At 33.0% G+C, this 20,381-nt stretch overlaps 1 pseudogene; it reads right to left on the reverse strand.

Annotated features, from left to right (window-relative positions):
• Positions 1 to 300: 300 nt before the first annotated feature.
• LOC149558391 (uncharacterized) overlaps positions 301 to 20,381 on the reverse strand; it is a 60,182-nt pseudogene continuing 40,101 nt past the window's right edge.

Raw genomic sequence — 20,381 nt, forward strand, 5'->3', positions numbered from 1 at the left:
ATTACTCTCATGCTATACAATATTCTTCCCCTTAGGACCGACAGATCAAGATAGGATGTAAACTTATATAAGAATAATTCATAAATATAAATCAAAATGATTAATATTTTCTCCAATAAATACATTCAAAGTCCAAACTTGATTACCTTAATAAGACTAAGAATAAGAATAAAGATAGTTATTGTAGATAGAATGATTTATGATATTAGAATTATACACTGTTTCAAACAATTTTAAAATTCTAATTTTTTTTATTGAAACAAATGAAGGCTTAGAGAAAACATATAGTCCACTGTTCTTTCAAACTTTAGTACACTCATAACCAATAATAATTCCCAATACAATACCAAAAGGTGGGATTATATGGATGAGGGCTTCCTTAAGTTGCATCCTAAGTCGGGTTCGGATCTCGGCTGTAGCTTTGAAATGGTACTCAATTGCCCACAAAATTGAGAGGAATAGGAGAGAGAGAGAGCCGATGCAGAAAACGCAGTGAATACCTCACCCGATAACAACAATCTATATTTTCCCTGATGCTCTGTATATACAGAGCTTTTAGGAGAGGGGATTGTGATGATGATGGTTGCGCTCAAGAATGCAAGTCCAGTGGAAACTACGGAGGTCCCCAAGCTCAAAACTGATAAATTGGCTATCAATGATCGATCTGCAATAAGCTTTGTTTGCAAACGTTCTCGAAATAACCAGGCAATAACAACTGTGAGGGAAGCAAACATGGCAAGGCTATCAGAGAAGAAGAACACTTGAAAAAGAGTGTTCATATGAATCGAGCAATTCCACTATGAGTATGCATAGAAACATCTCCACCATGACCATGTGCAGGGGAAACTCTCACATTGTTACTATTAATTCCACTATCACTATCATTATCATCAATTCCACCCGGTACAGTAAAAATGGCTGCAAATGTGATGGTTGCCATGAGTGATGCCACAAGAGTGTCCACATCCATTATTCTCTCAATTCCTTTTCTTTCTTCTTTGAAATGCACTGGATTTGATTTGGATGGTCTTGAACTTCCAATATAACTTCGAGATCCTCCGATCTCTTCCAGGATCCAGGTGATCTTGGTTGAATTGGACTCATTTTCAAAAGCTTCAGGATCAACTTTGTCAATTGCTCAAAGTCCTTCACTGTTGATAGCGTTCACATCTACAAATGGTAAGAGATATTCTACAAGCTGCACAGTAAGGAAGGGATACTATCTTATTATTATAATCTTAATAGTGTTTGACATGTAATTTTATGATGTCATTATGTATAGCTTCTATGTATTCTCAAATCACCTCGTTTAATATTCTCAAACTAGCACTTCGATTTTTAATCTTTCAAATATTCTCTAATCATATGGAAAATTTTAAATGTCTTTAAATCGCAAAATATTTGTTTTTAATTGAAGTAATTAAATTATCTAGATATTAATTCATCTTTGTCTAAAAGCACCTTCCATGTTTTGAGCCTTGGTAAATAGCTTTTGATATCCTATGCCATCATTTTTAGGAATGTTATTCAATTGACTGAGCTAAAACATTTAACAATATGATTATATATTTATTTAATTATTAGAAAGTTTAAATTATAAATTACATTTATTAAGTTTAAGAATTTTTTAAAAATTTGACAACCATCTCCACAGCTAAATCCTTACCAATTGATAGGCAACCATGAAGTGAAGTGTTAGTTACCAAATGTAACTGATAAGAGGTAGTGGAAGAGTCACATGAATTGTTCAATGTGTTTGGCTGCCATTGTCTTCTAACTGAAGACATCAATGCATGCAGTGCATGCCTTCAATCTACCAATGATAAGGATCTAACAAGATAAGATTGGTGAGACTTCAAACCCTTCGAAGAGATTTTGAAAATTTAAGGATGAGAGAAGCTGAGTCCACTCATGAGTTTATTACGAGGGCTCAAACTATTATCAATCATCTTAAGACTCAAGGCAAAAATATCACAGAGCAAAAAGTTGTAGAGAAGATTTGAGATCTCTTCCTCCAAAGTTTGATGTAGCGGTCATAGCCATTGGATAGAGTAAAGATACATCTACCTTCAAAATTGAAGACTTGATAGGTTCTTTTCAATCACATGAAGAGCGCATGGAATGTTCAATAAAGAATCTAGTGCAAGCCTTCTAGTCTACAATCAAAATTGAAGCAAAACCTTTGGCACCTTTTCAATCAAACAAAACTCAAGGGGAGTCTTCTACATCAAGAGGATGTGATAGAGGATGAGGAAGAGGAAATAACCAATGAAGAGGAAGGAGTTCTAAGGGTCAAAGAAGCATCTAGTGCAGATATTGTGAAAGGTATGGACACTATGAATCTGAATGTAGAAAGAAAAAATATGATTTGAATAAGTCAAGAGCCAACTATATTGAACAATCTCTTGAAGATACAAAGCACTCAACGTTCTTTACATGCCATTTGGGAAAAAAACGTAAAAAAGACGTATGGTTTCTTGATAGTAGGTGCTCAAATTATATGACAAGTAAATCTGATCTCTTTATGAAATTAGACAAATCTATGAGAAGTCAAGTCAAATTTGGTGATGATAAAGGGGTTGATGTTATGGGAAAAGATACCCTTGCAATAAAAACTTAGCAAGGAGAAATTACTTATATAAACATGACACCTTGCATGTGCCCAAATTACAACATAATATTTTGAGTATTCGATAGCTTGTTGCAAAAAATTATAATGTTGTTTTTAGGATAACAACTGAAAAGTTTTTGATAAATTAGCTAACCATAATCTTGTAGAAAAGACTTGTATGATAGAGAATATATTGTTTCCTCTCACTTTGGTTTCCACTAATCTACATGCTCTTTAGGCAACCACAGATGTTTCATGGTTATGGTATAAAAGGTATGCTTATTTACATTTTTAGGGCTTAAGTTTTCTTTATAAAAAGGACATGATGAGAGGACTTCCTATCATTCAAGAAAAGGAAGAAGTTTGTTTACAGTGTGCTCTTGGTAAGTGACATCAAGAAAGTTTTCTAGTCAACAAGTCATGGAAGACAAAATCTCCTCTAGAGCTTGTGCATTCTGATATTTGTGGTGCTATGCAAGAGGAATCCTTGGGTAACAATATATATTATTTTACCTTGATTGATGATTTCTCATGCCACACAAGGGTCTATTTTCTTAAGCAAAAATGTGATGCACTTGGACACCTCAAGCATTTTACAGCTATGGAAGAAAAGCAAAGTGGGTATTCCATTAAAATACTTAGAATAGATAGAGGGGGAGAATTCATCTCCAAAGAGTTTTCTAATTTTTGTGAGATACATGGCATTCAAAGATAGCTTATGATAGCCTTTACCCCCTAGTAGAATGGTATTGCAGAAAGAAAGAACGATACCATTATGGAGATGGCACAAAGTATGTTAAAGTCTAAGAGCCTTCCAAAAAAAATTTGTGGATTTGTAGTGGCAACCACAGTTTATATTTTGAATTGAAGCCCAACAAAAGTGCTTCAAAATGTCACTCCAGAGGAAGCCTGGAGTGGTCACAAACCCTGAATAGATCACTTTTTTGTATTTGGTTGCCCACATATGTTCATGTTCTTGTTCAAAAGAGGAAAAAATTGGATGCCAAATCCCAAATTTCTATCTTTGTGGGATATTCAGATTCCACCAAAGGATATGAATTTTATGAACCTGACACAAAGAAATGGATTATTAGTTGAGATGTGGTTTTTGATAAGGGGGAGTATGTCAATGGAAGAAAGAAGTTCATCAATCTACACCATTCATCATGAGTAATGAAGATGTAAAAGCCACTCCTCTCCCCACAAGCTCAATTGGAAGCTAAAGCCCAAGTCCACCAAGTTCCTCTTTAGGTTAAAGTTCAAACTCACAATCTAGTCCAATTTCCTCACAAAAGGTATGATGTTTAAGTGAAATATATCAAAGGAGTTCTACTATGGATCCATTTGCTAACTTTGCATTATTAAGTTCCATTCAAGTTGAACCTTTTATGTATGAAGAAGCTATGATAGAACTAATGTGGATTGATGTTATGAATGAAGAGATGCATGCTATTGAGAAAAATGATACATGGGAATTAGTTCCACTTCCAAAATAAAAATAGGTGATTGGTGTCAAATGAATTTACAAGGTGAAATATCATGTTGATGGTTCTGTGAAAAGACACAAAGCTAGACTAGTTGCCAAGGGTTTCGCACAAACACCTAGAGTAGATTATTGGAGACTTTTCACTATCCACTATAGTTATTGAGTATGTAGAAATTATTGGAGGTATGACAACAAAAAAATTGAAATAATAGAAAGAAAAACACCTGATAATGTTGGAGACTACATTTGTCCTAAGCTATTCTAAGTTTGACGACATCAAGGAGTGTAAAACTTCCAAAAGGATGTGGGATTCCCTACACAAGATCTATGGAGGAGATACGAATGTGATGAGAGCCATATTTGAAAGTCTTAGAGGAAAGGTCGATAAAATGAGAATGCAAGAAGGTGATAATATAGTTTAGTATTATGCTAGAGTCAAGGAAATTGTTTATTCCATCAAAGGATCTAATCGAATAATTGAACATGAGACTATGATTAGAAAAGTGTTGAGAACCAAGCTGCCTATATATGTTATTAGAGTTTCTTCTTCACAAGAACTGAGATGTACTCCTGTTAATGATCTTGCCCTTGAAGGATTGGTTAGTAGACTTGCTGCTTTTGAGCTTTCAAATTTTGATAATTTCAAAATAAAGAATGTTGAATCTACTTTGAAAGCTAAATTGAGACTGAAAGAGCTTAAAGATAAGAAAAATAAAAAGGTCATACATGTTTCTAGTGACAGTGATATAGATGAAGATGATGTAGAAGAGCTTGAAGCATTGTTGGCTAGGAGATTTCACAGAGGCAAAGGAAAATACAAAGGTAAGTTACCTATCATGTGTTTCAATTGTAATGAGGTTGGTCATATTGTTGCAAGGTGTCCAGAGAAGAAGAACAATATGAGTGGAGAGAAATACATAGGTAAAAGAGATGAGAGTAGAAAATATTATAAAGATAAAGGAAAGAAGGCTTGCTACATTACTGAAGAAGAATCTAATGAAGAATCAAATGATCATGATGATGAAGTTGTGTATGTTGCAATGAAGTGTGATTCTGATGAAGATGTGACAATTGCATTAGTATCTTATGTGAACAAGAGTGATAGATGGATCATTGATAGTGATTTATCTAATCACATTATCTGAGACAAAAGTAAGTTAAATTCTCTTATGCATTATAATGAAAATAGTATTAGATTTGGTATTGATGCACCCTATATAATAAAAGGAAATGGATCAATAAAACTAACATATAAGATCATGTGTGATAATTCTTACTATGTAAAAGGACTTAACTATGATCTTTTGAGTGTGTCATAATTGAATAGTTCAAGATGTAAGGTTGAATTTGAAAAAGTAAAGGCTAATATATTATGATGCTAATGGTGAAATCATTGGAAGTTGTGATCAGACTAGAGGTAATCTACTTTATCTTGACATGAATGAAGCTACTTGTCTTGTTGTACAATTTGATGATGTATGGCTATGGCAAAAAATACTATGTTATGTAAATCTTGATAATTTAGTCAATATTAGTAAGATGAAGAGAGTCAGACATTTTCCAAAACTAAAGAAACCTAATAATGTGATTTGCAAACAATGTCAATTAAGCAATATGACAAAGTCTAGATTCAAGAGTAAGACTCATACTTTAAATTCTTTACAAGAATTAGTTCATACTGATCTATATGAACCAATTAGTGTGCAAAGCTATAATGGTGAAAATTAATTCATGCTATTTGTTGATGATTATTCTAGAATGATGACTATTATGTTTTTGAGAGAGAAATATGATGCTTTCCAAATGTTTTAGTTGAGAAAAAGATGGGTAAAAGCCTAAAGTATCCGAGATTTGATAGAGGAGTAGAGTTTACATCATATGAATTTGAAATTTTATCTAATGATAAAGGAATCAAGAGACAAACCTCTACACCTAGAACCCCTCCACAACATGGGATAGCTAAATCGAGAAGATATGTGATCATTCTAACTCTTCAAAATGATTATGAAATTGTGATTAGTAGTGAAAAAAGGCCTAAAAATTAGGAAAGGATCAAGATAATTCAGATACAAGGGACAAGAATGAAGAAACACTAATCAAGCTTACACTTTTAGAGGAGGTTTTTCCATAAGTTCATAATGAGAGAAGTGGAGTCAAAGTGTGGAAAATTTTGAAGGATGTATATGAAAATTCAGGTGATGTATGCATTTTATCTCTTATTAGTCAATTATAAAATATGAAATCATCAAGATGACAAGAGATGGTTTCACATTTAAATAAATTAAAGGAAAAGAAAAATGAGCTTGCTCCTCTTGGAAAAGATATAGATGATGGATATTTTGTTCATATTATATTCAAAATTCTTCTAGGATATTATCAATCATTAAAAGAAGATTAGACACAGTAGATAAGTTAAAAGGTATTAAACCTGAATAATTGTGTGCTACATTAGATTAAGAAGAGAAAAGACAAGTTAAAGAAAAAGAATCATTTGATGGTGAATCTCAATCATTTGTAATGAAAAGAAAAAATATTATAAGAAGTCATAAGTTCATAAATTTAAAGAAAGAAATTGGAAGTATGAAAATAAAAGTGTCACATCTATAGAACATAATAGAAGTAAATGGAAATGTAATTATTGTGGCAAGATGGGTCATAAGGTGAATGCATGTTTCAAGAAGTAAATAGATACAAAGAAAAAGATTAATAATTCTCAAAAAATATGTGATTCTAAGAGAAATGCATTTTTTGTTACACTTATAGAAAATAATACTTTTAGTGATAATTGGGTTATTGATTCTGGTGTTACAAAACACATGTCTCATAATGAGAAATAATTTGAATCAATGAGAGAAAATAAGATAGGCAAAATATATTTTGGAGATAATAGTGCTTTACAAGTTAAAGGGAATGGTAATTTCAAGGTTGATAATGATTTGTTCAAAAATGTGAAGCTAGTCCATGAATTAAAAACAAATCTACTTTTTGTATCTCAAATTTCAAGTCAAGGCTCTAAAATGGAGCTCTACAATGTTATGTGCTTAATTAAAGATGTCAATGATAACTATAGAGTTACTAAATTTGGTAAAGTAGGGTGTGGATTATATAAGTTTCAAGAATATACTTCTAAATGTAAAGGTAAACATATGTATAATGTTGTTCAATATGATGATATGACTAGGTTATGGATTTAGTGTTTAGGGCATGTCAATTTTCAAAGCCTTAAGCTTTTGGAGAGATTAAAAATGGTGGATGGGATTCCAAAGATATCAAGTCTAAAGGTATGTGAGGGATGTGCTATGGGAAAACAACATGTCAAAAATTTCCCAAAAGGTAGATCATGGAGGGCAAAAACTCCTCTACATCTAGTTCATAGTGGCATAAAAGGTCCTTTTAAAACATCTTCAATCAAAGGATTAAGGTATGTCCTCACCTTTCTAGATGATTATAGTAGAAAAATTTAGGTGTATTTTTTACAAAAGAAGAATGAAGTGTTTCAAAAATTTAAGGAGTTTAAAGCTTTGACTAAAAAAAACTATTTTTTTTTTAAGATAATAATAAAATACAGGGAGTTTGAATATGTGAATAAGGCCTTTTTAGATATTTTAAAAGAAAATTTGGCATAAAGAAAGAATCAACTCTCTTATTTACCCCAAAAAAATGAGGTTGCTGAAAGAAAACATAGAACTATATTTAAAGTATGGCTAGGTGTATACTTTATTCTAGAAATCTAGAAGCCAAAGTTTTTTTTGAAACAATTCATATTGTCATTTATATCTTAAATAAAACACATAATAAGGAATTTTTGAAAATAACACTAGAAGAGGCATGGAGTGGAAGAAATCATATTTTTTCTCATTTTTTAATTTTTGGATGTAATGCATATGCTCACATTGCTAATGAGAGAAAGAAAACTTGAAAGGAAAAGTGAGAAGTGCATAATGGTTAGATATAGTGAGGAATCAAAAGGATATAGGTTATAAAATCCTAAAATAAATAAAACTCATATTAAGAGAAATCTATGGTTTGATGAAGATGTTAAGAATGATAATTACCCTAGTTTGTCTTTATTTCCAATTTTGATTGAAGAAGAAATGTCTACTTCTACCAATGATCAAAGTCAAGGTATAGGAGAAGAAATACAAGTTGAAGAATCAAGTGGAAGTGAAAATGAAAATCCATGAAAAACTAGATTTATCAAAGAAATCTATCAAGAAGGTCATAGAAAAATATTTGCTAAACATGCTCTTATGAGTAAAGTGATGTAGGTTGACACTACAAGCATATATGAAGAAGCAGAAGGAAAAGAAGAATGAGAAGAGACTAAGAAAGAAGAATAGAACACTTTGATAAAAAAAGGAACCTTGGAATTAACAACAATTCCAGAACGAAAAGATGTGGTTGATTGCAAGTAGACCTATAGAAGAAAACTCACATCAGATGGAGCTATTTGAAAATAAAAAGAAATATTAGGAGCTAAAGGTTTCTTGCAAATAGAAGGTATAAACTATACTGAAACATTTTCTTCAGTAGCTAAAATGACTTTCATTTGTACCATAGTTGCTTTCAATGCAAAATTTGGTTGGAAATATTTTCAAATGGATATACCAAGTGCATTTTTTCATGGTGATTTAAATGAAGAAATTTACATAAAACAACCACTAGGATATATTAAACATGGCGAAGAAGATTTGGTATATATATTAAGAAAATCACTATATGGTCTTAAGAAAGCATTGATAGCATGGTACTCCAAAATAAATAGGTACTTTCTAGATGTTGGATTTAATAGAAATAAAGTTGATCCTAATGTGTATCTAAAATATAGCGATGATATAGTTGAACCATTGTATTGTATGTGGATGACTTCATTATTACAAGGGATCACACACATATCATTGAGATGACTAATGATCAACTCAAAAAAATAATTCAAATAATTTATTTAGGGCTAATGCACTAATTTTTGGGTATGCACGTATGTGACACGAGGGATTGAAAGCTAGTTCCAAAGGTACTCGTAACTATCCAAATGTCTTAATGAATAAACACAATGGAAGAAAACAGCATAGAGGAGAGAAGGAACAACAAATACTTTATTGATTCATCCAATTATCAACATACATGCCCAGCCATAAGGATTTATTAGTTATAGATGATAAGATTTACAAAATTCTATACTTAGAATTTTTACACATTCTTCATTCTAGCTCTTCTAGCATCCTAGACTTTGCACCTCCCAAGAATTACCTAACCTAAACCTAAACACGTTTATTTATACTTTCAAAAATGGCTTAGAAAATATTCTAGATCATTGTATAATAGAAGGGTGGCCTTACAATAGTTTGTGTACATCCCAAGAAAAGATCCCTAGATTAAATTGATAACCCAATTTAAATACATAATTTTTCTCACACTAGGAACCAATCATAGACAAACTCAGTCAAACAAGGAACTAATTATCAATAAATATCAAGTTCATTTGGTGTATGAAGGAACATTGGGCCACCAAAGCACTCAGTCAAGAATGGACAAGTCAGCCAACATTAAAAAACTTAGTCAACACTGAATAACTTGGAAAATATTGAACAATTTGATAGCAATTGTAGCCCAGCAACTATGGGAACTCAACACTAATCATTAAAGTGAACATAGATGAAAAATATTACAAGGTATTCAATGAAAGTTGTGTCAATGGTCTTTCAAAACCCAAGCATAAACATTTGGAGATGAAGGCTTTGATAGAAATTATGCATACATCACAAGATTTCCAAGGGAAATGCAATGGATACATCTTAATCAGATTTCATGAGATGCATTTGTGGTTGGATCACCCTATCCAGATCACAAATAAGATGATAAATAGGATTACCAGATTGCCAATGTTGAATAAAGATAAGACTGTAAAAACCCTAGGTCAGGTTGAACTAATGAAGATAACTCTTGCTGAGTGGGATGGCAAAGGAATGGAGGTTAATGGAGTGATAGAAATGGAAATCAAGTTTGGGATACATGTGATTTCTCACAAGATATTTAGGTCGAGTAGATAGAAAAATGTTCCCTATGAAGTAGTTGACCTAGCACTAAAGGTGGTGAAAAAAAATTTATCTTTTGACCTTGTCAAGCTACAGTTGAGTCAATTGGGCAAAAACATGGAGAGTATCTGAGTCTCCAACAACAATCTATGTAAGTTTGGTCCTCTTTTAAGTTTTTTATTCTTCTATGTTCAAAATTTAATCCCTTCTAAATGAACTATGGTATGGAGGAAAGATACACCTATATTATATCAAATAAATGAGTTCATAGCTGAAATGGGAGAAAAATTTGAAAGTATAATGGATGCCTACACTGTAACATTCAAAGAGAAAATGTAGAGTAGATATAGGATTCCTATGTAATTAGTAGAAGACTATGAGTGGGACATCTACTTTCTAGTAGACATCAACAAGCTTCATATCTGAGTAGTTAGGCCAAGAGTGTGATGGGTAAAACCATTGAGTTATGAGGTTAATATTGGTGACACCAAAGATATTATTGAGACTCTCCTGAATGATCTTGTTGATCCCAAGGCTACCTATTTTGGAACATATGCAAAGGAAAAGACTAGGATTGAACATGAAATAAAGTTGCTCTAGGCAGTATGTAGAGGAAGGAAAAGGATAGAGAAAATCATGAAGAACACTAAGTTATCTAGCTCTCCTCTCATGCTTAGTAAAGGTAAGGGAGATGACATGGCTGAAGATGAAGAGGAGAATGTAGAGGAAGTAGAGCTTGAAGTAGATGGGCCTCCCAAGAAGAAAGGGAACGTCATAATAACTTAGCCTATAAAGTGTTCCCCTACTGTGTTCATGAGGAGATTCACCAAATCTAAAATGAAACTAAAGTTTGGCGATGAAGAGGATGAATCTGAACAGATAATATTTCAAAAGACTAACCCTACCTTTGAAGAGAGACTGAATAGACTAAAAGAATAAGGAGGTATGACATTCTTCAAATCACTTAAGTATGACACAAGGAGTGCAACAAAGAAAAAATAGATTGAAGAGGCCCTAGTGGCACTAATGGAAAAATGGAAGTATTCCCCTGATGAATTGATCAAACAAGTTCCTAATGCAATTCTCAAGGTAGTTGCACCAGTATGCAAAATTACAACAAATATTGCTATAGACATTAGAGAATAGACCTTGAGACAACTCATGCTGAGTTTGAGTGACAAAGAGTTCAAGATATCATTAAAGGAGAACAAAACAAAATTGACAGCAAAGTTCACTACATTGCTGATCTTATCAAAGGCCATTGAATTTTTTGTGAAATCCAATACTATTTCATGGGAAAAAACATCTATGGGGTACACAAGCCTGGTGACCATGTTGTGCAAATAGACCATGAGGATGGTGAAGAAGATGTGACAAAAGAAAATGAAGATGCAGAAATAGAAGATTATGAAATAAAAGATGTAAATATTGATGATGGTAATGAGGAAGAAGAAAAAGAAGCTACAAGAGGAGGTCTTCCTAAAATTTAGAGTTTTGAGGATACTGATGCAGAGAAGATAGTAATAGAGGTTATGACCTCCTTTCCTCACTCTTCATGAAAAGCTTAGGACAATCTAGCTCTAAGAAAGCATCTACCAAGTTGGTTGAGGTTAAAACTACATTTACAAGAACCTTACCAATCTCTATAGAAACTTTACTGAGTACTTGAATGAATGAAGTATCTAACACCTCATCTACCAAGCAGTAGGCTTAGATCATTCCAACATCAAGCTTGACCAAGAAATAAAAAGGTATTCCTATTGTTAGTGTTATTTCTATTCCTACATTTGTTTATGTTTCTACTATTTTCACTATTATTTCCACCATGGCTAGTGCAAGAACAATTGAGACTTAGTCTCAACCAAGCACTAAAGTTTTGAATAAAGGAAAAGAAATTGTTTCATCTATTATTCATAAGAAAAAGGGTCAAAATGTTGAAACCTCTAAGGAAGAAATTGATCTAGAGGAGGACATTGTAATACTAGATTGGGATCATTCCAATTTAACTCCTAATCAAATGGATACCCTTGGAGAACTTTGGAAGAAGGGAGCAAGGCAGAAAAAGATCAAAGAGGAAAGGAAAAAGAAAAATCAAGTACTTGAAGCTATCAAGAGAATATTTGTTGATGCTCTAAGCATTGAGGTTAATGAGAAACAACATATTCTTGATCAATTGGTTGAAATTTTCCACAAATACAATGATGAACTAAATGGATGAGAAAAAGTTCTATGGAGGGAAGAAAGAAAATTTGAAAACAAAGTTTTGGAGCAAGTAGCACAGAAGATAGCTATAGATCAAGTAGAATTATATACTATTCTTTCTACATTGGAAACATATGTAAATAATGTTGTTTCTTTATTTTTCAAGTTGAGTAACACATCTATCTTTGCTATGGACATAAAGGATAAATGATTCAAGATAGATGAGGACTTGAAGGCAAGTGCATGTGAATTGCCACTTGATCCTAGTTGTAGTTCTACACATTTTACAAAGATCAGATACCTGATAGGTCTTAATGTAGAATTATTAAGGGAAGAAACTAGACTTAGGGCTAGACTTGGAGAAATCCAAAGCATGATTCTTCCAAACATGGATACATTGCAAAAGCACATTGCACATGCAAAGATATTGATCCATGACAATAATTTCTCCATAGCTAATCACATGATGGAGCTTTAAGAAGAGGTACAAATAACATTGCATGCATCTAAGGTAATATTAGATAATTCAAAATTGAGAGCATCGCAATCATTTTGAAGGTACAAAATGATTTCTTGTCATATTTTGGTGTTAACTTGTAAATATTTTGCACCTTTTGCATTTATGTCAAAAAGCGGGAGAAGATTATTTGTATAGAAAATATTATATCATACTCTAGATATATGTATGAGGGAAAGATATATGTATGGGAAAGTAATAATATGGAGATACTTGTACAGTTAGCATAAAATATGTTTACAAAAGCAATTTTGAAAAATCAGTAAAAATAGAGTAAGAGATTACCGAGCTATAGCACTTGACAATAGTCAAAACTGAGTTAAAAATCTAAATTATTGATAAGAAGAGTTTTGACTTGTAATTTTTGAGGATTCAATTTTTTTTTATGATAAGTGTTTTTGTCAGTAATGCCAAAGGGGGAGATTGTTGACATTAAGGTCAATTTGTCTACTAGTGACTTAACAGTTACTCAGTTGGTTTCATTGCTACTGATATTTGTAGTTGGTACCAACCTTATCATTCATCTAGTAGTGTTAACCAATTTTTTTAGTTGTTACTGAGATAAACAGTTAGATAGTAATTCATGTCGAGTATGAGATACTTTGCAATATTGCCTGAGCATAGTAGAGTCTATCGAGATTTCCTGTAGAAGTGATGAAGATCTTAGTGTTAACCAAGATTTGTAGTGTTAACCAAGTATGTTAGTGTCTATTGAGCTCATAGTGTAAATGAAGAGAATTCATTGTTGACTAGGCATGATAGTGTCAATTGAGTGATTCAATATCTACCGAGTTTCTGAGTGTTCACCAAGTCATATAGTGCAAACCAAGTTCTTGCTACTTAATATAATTAGTATGGACCAAGCTTTAATGTCAATTGAGTGCCAAAGTCTACCAAGTGTTGAAAGTGTTTTCCAAGTGTCAAACCATCATAGGGTTATCTTTAGAACATGAGTTACAACAATAGGCCAAATTTCTGAATTATTATGAATTTTGTATTATAGTCGACTCTAGAAAGCAATGAATTGGATTGGTGTATATTTAATGTATTTTATCATATCCAAATGTAATTAAAACGTGAGTATGTGAAGAAGTATGAAGTAGATGAGTGAAAATTGAAGAAGGCTACAAGAAATATATGGTATAGCAAAGACATATCTGTCACAGTCAAGTGATCATTGCAATTGAAGAAATCTCATTTAGAAAATCAAGTTGTAGATTAAAGATCAACAACTGATTCATCATAACAAGTGCATCAGTCAAATCCTTTAACCACGTGGACTTAACAATCTTTTGCTACATTTCCTAACAGAGTGCATGCTTCACTATATGTTTGCAAATCCTCTAACAAGGTGGACCTAATAGTCCTTATTGCTCCTAATAGGGAAGATCACTAGAAGTAGTCAATTGTAAGCCTTAACAGACCAACTTTATACTATAGTAATAAAGCTTGTGGGTATCATCCCCACCCTAGTTTCACTTTCTATTTGGAAGGTTTTTGGTTCACCATATCTTGTGTCAAAGTGTTATAAATGTTTATTCCTTTTATGAATGTGTATTGCTTTTATTCTTTTATGCATGTTCAATTAGACTAGAATAATATATGGAGGATTAATTGGTGAAGTAAGTTTAATATTTAATTGGTTCTTGATTCACCCCTCCTCTCTTAGTAACCTAGCCTACCTTATATTTCTAACATATATTTCTTTAGATGAACCATCACCTCTGTTGGATACAATTGTTAATTGTGTATTATCTTTGATGTTACATAAATGTTATATCAGTCATTAGGTAGAGTTTACTGAGCTCAGATGGTCAGCAAAGCAATTTATAGTGACTACTAAGCATTTCTGAACAATACACAAAAAGTTAGCTCTTACCGAGCTCACTCGAGCATCAAAGAATTTTGTAGCAGAAAATTAATGTTAATCAAGCTCCTAAGGTTAACAAAGGGAAATTCAATGTCTACCAAGATCACTCGGTAAGCAAAGGAAAATTAGCTTTTACCGAGCTCACTAGGTATGTGAAGGAAAATTAGCTTTTACCGAGCTCACTCGGTAAGCAAAGGAAAGTTAGCTTTTACCTAGCTCACTCAGTAAACGAAGGAAAGTTAGCTTTTACCGAGCTCAATCGGTAAACGAAGGAAGGACAGTATTTATCGAGTTAACTCGGTCTCCGAAGGAAGTTGCAAAGTTTGCATTGTTTACCAAGCTTCACTTGGCTAACACTGGGGAAACCATTTTGGAGCAGTGGTCATCGAGCTAGGTCAGGAAGCAAAGGATTTTTCTAAAGAATTAAGTTTAAGTGTTTTGTGCAGCCGACTGATTTTATGTTTTTCAGTTGTTGTAACTTGTAATTGAGCCGATTTGACAATCTGTAAGGTATATATGAAAGGTCAAGTTGTGAATTCTAATGATGTAGAAAAGTGTGGATGCATAAAAGTGCAAATAAGCAAATATATGAGCAAATGTTGAGGAAGGATTAGATATCCCTATGAAGCTGCAAAGTTGCATTCGATCAGTGAGGATCTAGTGAAGCAAAATAGAGATTTGTATTCAGCAAAGATAAGTTGCATATATTTCAGATCACTTCATTGTTGCTTTCTAATCATTGTAACAGTGATTCAAAATCTCTTAATAGAGTTGGTTTGACAGCCATTTTGTAAATCCTCTAACAAGGTGACAATTCAGTTGAATTGTTTTAAAGACCTCTAACAAGGCCACTTCTAACAAGGTCATCAAATCCTCTAATAGGGTCACACCTAATAGTGTGTTTTGTAACCTTTAATAGGGTTGGCTCCTAATAGGGCTCACTTCAGAAGAGTGAAAATTGTTAACTAGTTACTTGGTGGTTTTTCCCAAATTGGGTTTCCACGTTAAATCTGGTGTCTCTTGTTTTCATGTTATTTATTTATGCATGCATGTTAATCACTTTAAATGCTTAATAAGTTAACAGAACATCTATCAGTTTCAACATTTATTTGTGTGGTTACCGAGTGTTAGAAGTAGCTGTATTTTAAGACATCTAAAGATCTATAAATTTATTTTTGTGGTAACTGATTCACCCCTTACCTCTCAGTTACTCCATCTCTATTTCCAACAATTGGTATCAGAGTTTTTGGTGCTTGCAGGATAAGATTTCAAGGATCTAAGCCAAAGATCAGGATGTCTTACAAAAAGGAAATCCCAAGACTTAACAGAAATAACTTCTCAGCATGGCAAGGACTGATGAGACTTCACCTAGCATCCATTGGTGATATAGGACTAAAGTACCTTGATGAAAAATATGCAGAACCAACTGGTACACTATCTATCAATGATATTGCTGAAAAGAAGACTCACGACATTATGATGATAGATATAGCATCTACTCTAAGTTATGATGAATTTGATTATATCAAAGAGTGTAAATCTGCCTTTGAAATGTGGGAAAAGCTGAAAGAGATCTATGGAGGAGATGATAATGTTAGAAGAGCCAAAGCAGAAAGTTTGAGAGGACAATTTGATCAAATGAGGATGAGAGAGGATGAAAACATTGCAAAATATGATGAAAGAGTTAAAAAATGTGTGAGTGCAATCAAAGCTTCTGGAGGAGATATCAATGAAGAGACATCTATAAGTAAAGTTCTTAGAACTCTACTTCCCATTTAGGCAATCAGAGTTTCTGCAATTTAGGAAAGAAGATGTGAAGCAAATCATAAGATAAATCTAGAGGCTATAGTTGGAAGATTGACTGCATTTGAACTGGACAACTTTGATAACTATGTTCCAACTTCCAAGAACATTGAATTAGTATTTGAAGCCAAACTTTCACTCAAGGAGAAAGGCAAAAAGAAATCTTAGTCAGAAAGTGAAGATGAATCAGACCAAAGTTCTGACAGTGATCTTGAAGTAATTGAAGCCCTTTTAGCAAGGAAGTATTCTAAAGGCAGAGGAAAATACAAAGTTAAAGTACCTCTAATCTATTTTTCATGTGAAGAAGTTGGTCATATTGCTGCTAGGTGTCCAAAAACGCAGAATAAAGATGAGAAGAAAGATCGTAGATGGAATGGCAAGAAAAACTTCAAATCATTCAAGGACAAAGGTAAGAAAACATGTTTTATGGCTAAAAATTATAATGATTCTAATGATGAAGAAGAAGATGAGATTGTCTACATTGCCGTGAAAGATGAATATGCTAATGATGAAGAAATAGCATTCATTTCTCATATGATCAAAAATGATACATGGATCATAGATAGTGGTTGTTCTCATCACATGACTGTCGACAACACTAAGTTTGAATACTTTGAAGACTATGATGGTGGCAGTGTAAGATTTTGTAACAATGAACCTTGTTGTATAAAAGGAAGAGGAAGAATCTCTCTAACCAAAGATCTTATATGTGATAATGCCTACTGGGTAGAAGGACTAAAGCATAATCTGTTAAGTGTGGCATAGCTACTCAATAAAGGAATCAAAGTAGAATTCATGCATGGTAAAGAAAGAATGCTGGATGGGAAAGGAAAGCTGATTGGATCAGGTACTCAAACTAAAGGTAACTTGTTCTATCTTGATCTCGGTGAATGTTCATGTTTCATTGCTTAAGTTTAAGAAAGTTGGTTATGGCATAAAAGGTTGTGTCATGTAAACTTTGATAATCTGGTAAAGATAAGCAAATTCAGGAAATTAAAAGGTTGGTCTATGCAAAAAATTGTCAAATTGGAAAGATGGGAAAGACTAGTTTTAAAAGTAAAAAATATCAGTCTGAAGACATATTAGAAATTGTGCATACTGATTTATGTGGACCCATTGGAATTGAAAGCTTTACTGGATAAAAGTTCTTCATTCTTTTTGGTGATGATTACTCTAGAATGATGATAGTGATGTATCTAATAAATAAATTAGAAGCATTTGAAAAGTTCAAATGGTATTTGGCCAGAGTAGAAAAGGAAATAGGGAAAAGATTAAAATGCTTGAGGTTAGACAGAGGTGGAGAATTCATTTCACATGAATTCAATAACTTTTGCATTGAAAGAGAAATCAAAAGATAGGTATCAGTCCCTGGAACACCCCAGCAAAATGGAATAGCTGAAAGAAGAAATAGATCCATCATGGATTGTGCAAGAACTTTAATGATTTAAAAGACCATTGTTATCAAATACTGGAAGGAAGCAATCAGCATTGCAGTCTATACCTTGAATCGAGTACAGCTAAAGAAAGACTCATTCAAAACCCCTTATGAGTTATGGTATGGCTATAAACCTAATGTAAGTTATCCTAAAATATTTGGAAGTAAATGTTACATTTTGAAAGAATTTAGAAAAGGTGAATTTGATGTAAAAGGTGATGAAGGTATATTATTTGGATACTCATGCACAAGTAAGGCATATAGATGTTTGAACTTGTCTACTCACAAAGTCATAGAAAGTGCACATGTGAAAGTTGATGAGTTTGCGGAAAGGACTGAAGAAGAAAGCAAAAGGGAACTAGAAGATTATCAAAGGTTTGTCTTAAGTGAACCTAATACAGTACCAATTACATCAGAGAATCAAGAAACTTCTACTCCCAAGTCATATGTAACCGAGTGACAGGAAGTTCAAACCGAGCCATAGCAAACCGAGTTAAATTCAATGTCTACCGAGAAAGTGTTACCGAGCAAGTATGTATCAAGCAAATATCTACCGAGCCAAAATAGATAGAGCATGAAATTGAAATGCAAGAAGATAATACTGAAATCCATTCAAAAGGCGAGGAACCTATATTAGCTAAGTATGTCAGGAGACATCACTCAGCAGATCAGATCATTGGAGATAAATCTGAAGGAACCATGACAAGAAATAAGCTGAAAGGTACTTGTTTACTTGCTGATTTTAAACCTAGAAACATCAAAGATGAATTGGAAAATGATAGTTGGATTGAAGATATGAATGAAGAAATAGAGAAAATAGAGAAAAACAAGACATGGACTCTTGTACCTAGACCTAAAGACAAAAATGTGATTGGAACTAAGTGGGTATTCAGAAACAAGTTGGATGAAGATGGTAAGGTATCAAGAAAAAAAGCTAAACTAGTATGCAAAGGATATGCTCAAGAAGAAGGAATAGACTATGGAGAAACTTTTGGTCCTATTGTAAGATTGGAAGGAGTCAGAACCTTACTAGCACATGCTACTCACAAGGGATTCAAAGTTTATCAGATGGATGTCAAATCAGCATTCCTCAATGGTATACTAGATGAAGAGGTTTACATTGAAAAACCTAAAGGTTTTGTTGACCCAGAAAAGAAGAACATGGTCTAAAAATTACACAAGGCATTGTACAGTCTAAAACAAGCCCCTAGAGCATGGTATGAAAGATTGCATAACTATTTTATTCAGATTGGTTTTCAAAGAACTAATGATAATAGTAGCTTGTATATTAAAGAAGGACCAGATAATAAGATTGTCTTGGTAGAAATATTTGTAGATGATACTGTTTTCACAGGGAATGATGATCTATGCAAAGAATTCTTAGAAAAAATGAACAAGGAATTTGAAATGTCTATGTTTGGTGACATCAAATTCTTTGTTGGTCTTCAAATTCAACAGAATAAAAGAGGTATCTACATCACTCAATCAAAGTACATCAAGGAGATATTGAAAAAGTTTGGAATGGAAGATTGTAGACCAGTTGGGACTCCTATGTGTACCAGATTAAAACTTACCAAGGAAGATGAATCAAAAGAAGTAGATCAAACATTGTATAGATCTATGATTGGAAAGTTGCAGTATGTAGTTCATACTAGGCCAGATATTGCCCTTGTAGTTGTTATTGTAGCAAGATTTTCAGCAAAACCAAGAGAAAATCACATGATGGCAATCAAAAGAATAATGAGATATTTGAAAGGAACTGAAGAGTATGGGTTATGGTATAGGTTTGGAGAAAATTTGGATTTGAAAGTGTTTACTGATGCTAATTGGGCAGGAAACCTTGATGACAGAAAAAGTACAAGTGGAGGTGCATTCTTTCTTGGAAAAAGGTTGGTTTCTTGGACAAGAAAAAAGTAGAATTGTACATCTCAATCAACAACACAGGAAGAGTATGTTGCTGCAGCAGTAAATTGTTCTAACATTGTTTGGTTTAAACAGTTGTTGGAAGGCATGAAGATGGAAATCAAAGAACCAGCTGTAATGTTCTGTGATAATACAAGTGCAATCAACATATCTAAGAATCCAGTGATGCATTCCAAAACCAAGCACATCGCAATAAAATATCATTTTGTCAAAGAATTGGTGCAAGATAAGGAGATTAGATTGGAATATATTCATACAAAGGACCAAATTGCTGACATATTCACAAAACCATTACCTAATGATGCATTCTTGTATCTAAGAGGTAAGTTAGGTGTCACTCCCCTATCTAAAGTTCCCTAAAATAAAGTTTTAGTGATGCATCAACCCATACCAAATTGAAGATCTATCAGTTGATGCAGCATAATCAGGAAACATTGCGTATGAATCAGTACTAAAGGTACACTAAAATTCATTTGAGTTTGAGTTGTCTTTGGCATGT

The sequence above is a fragment of the Cupressus sempervirens genome, chromosome 5 (genome assembly GCF_028749045.1).
Source record: "Cupressus sempervirens isolate cs-2001-9-10 chromosome 5, ASM2874904v1, whole genome shotgun sequence".
In the NCBI taxonomy this organism is placed as follows: domain Eukaryota; kingdom Viridiplantae; phylum Streptophyta; class Pinopsida; order Cupressales; family Cupressaceae; genus Cupressus; species Cupressus sempervirens.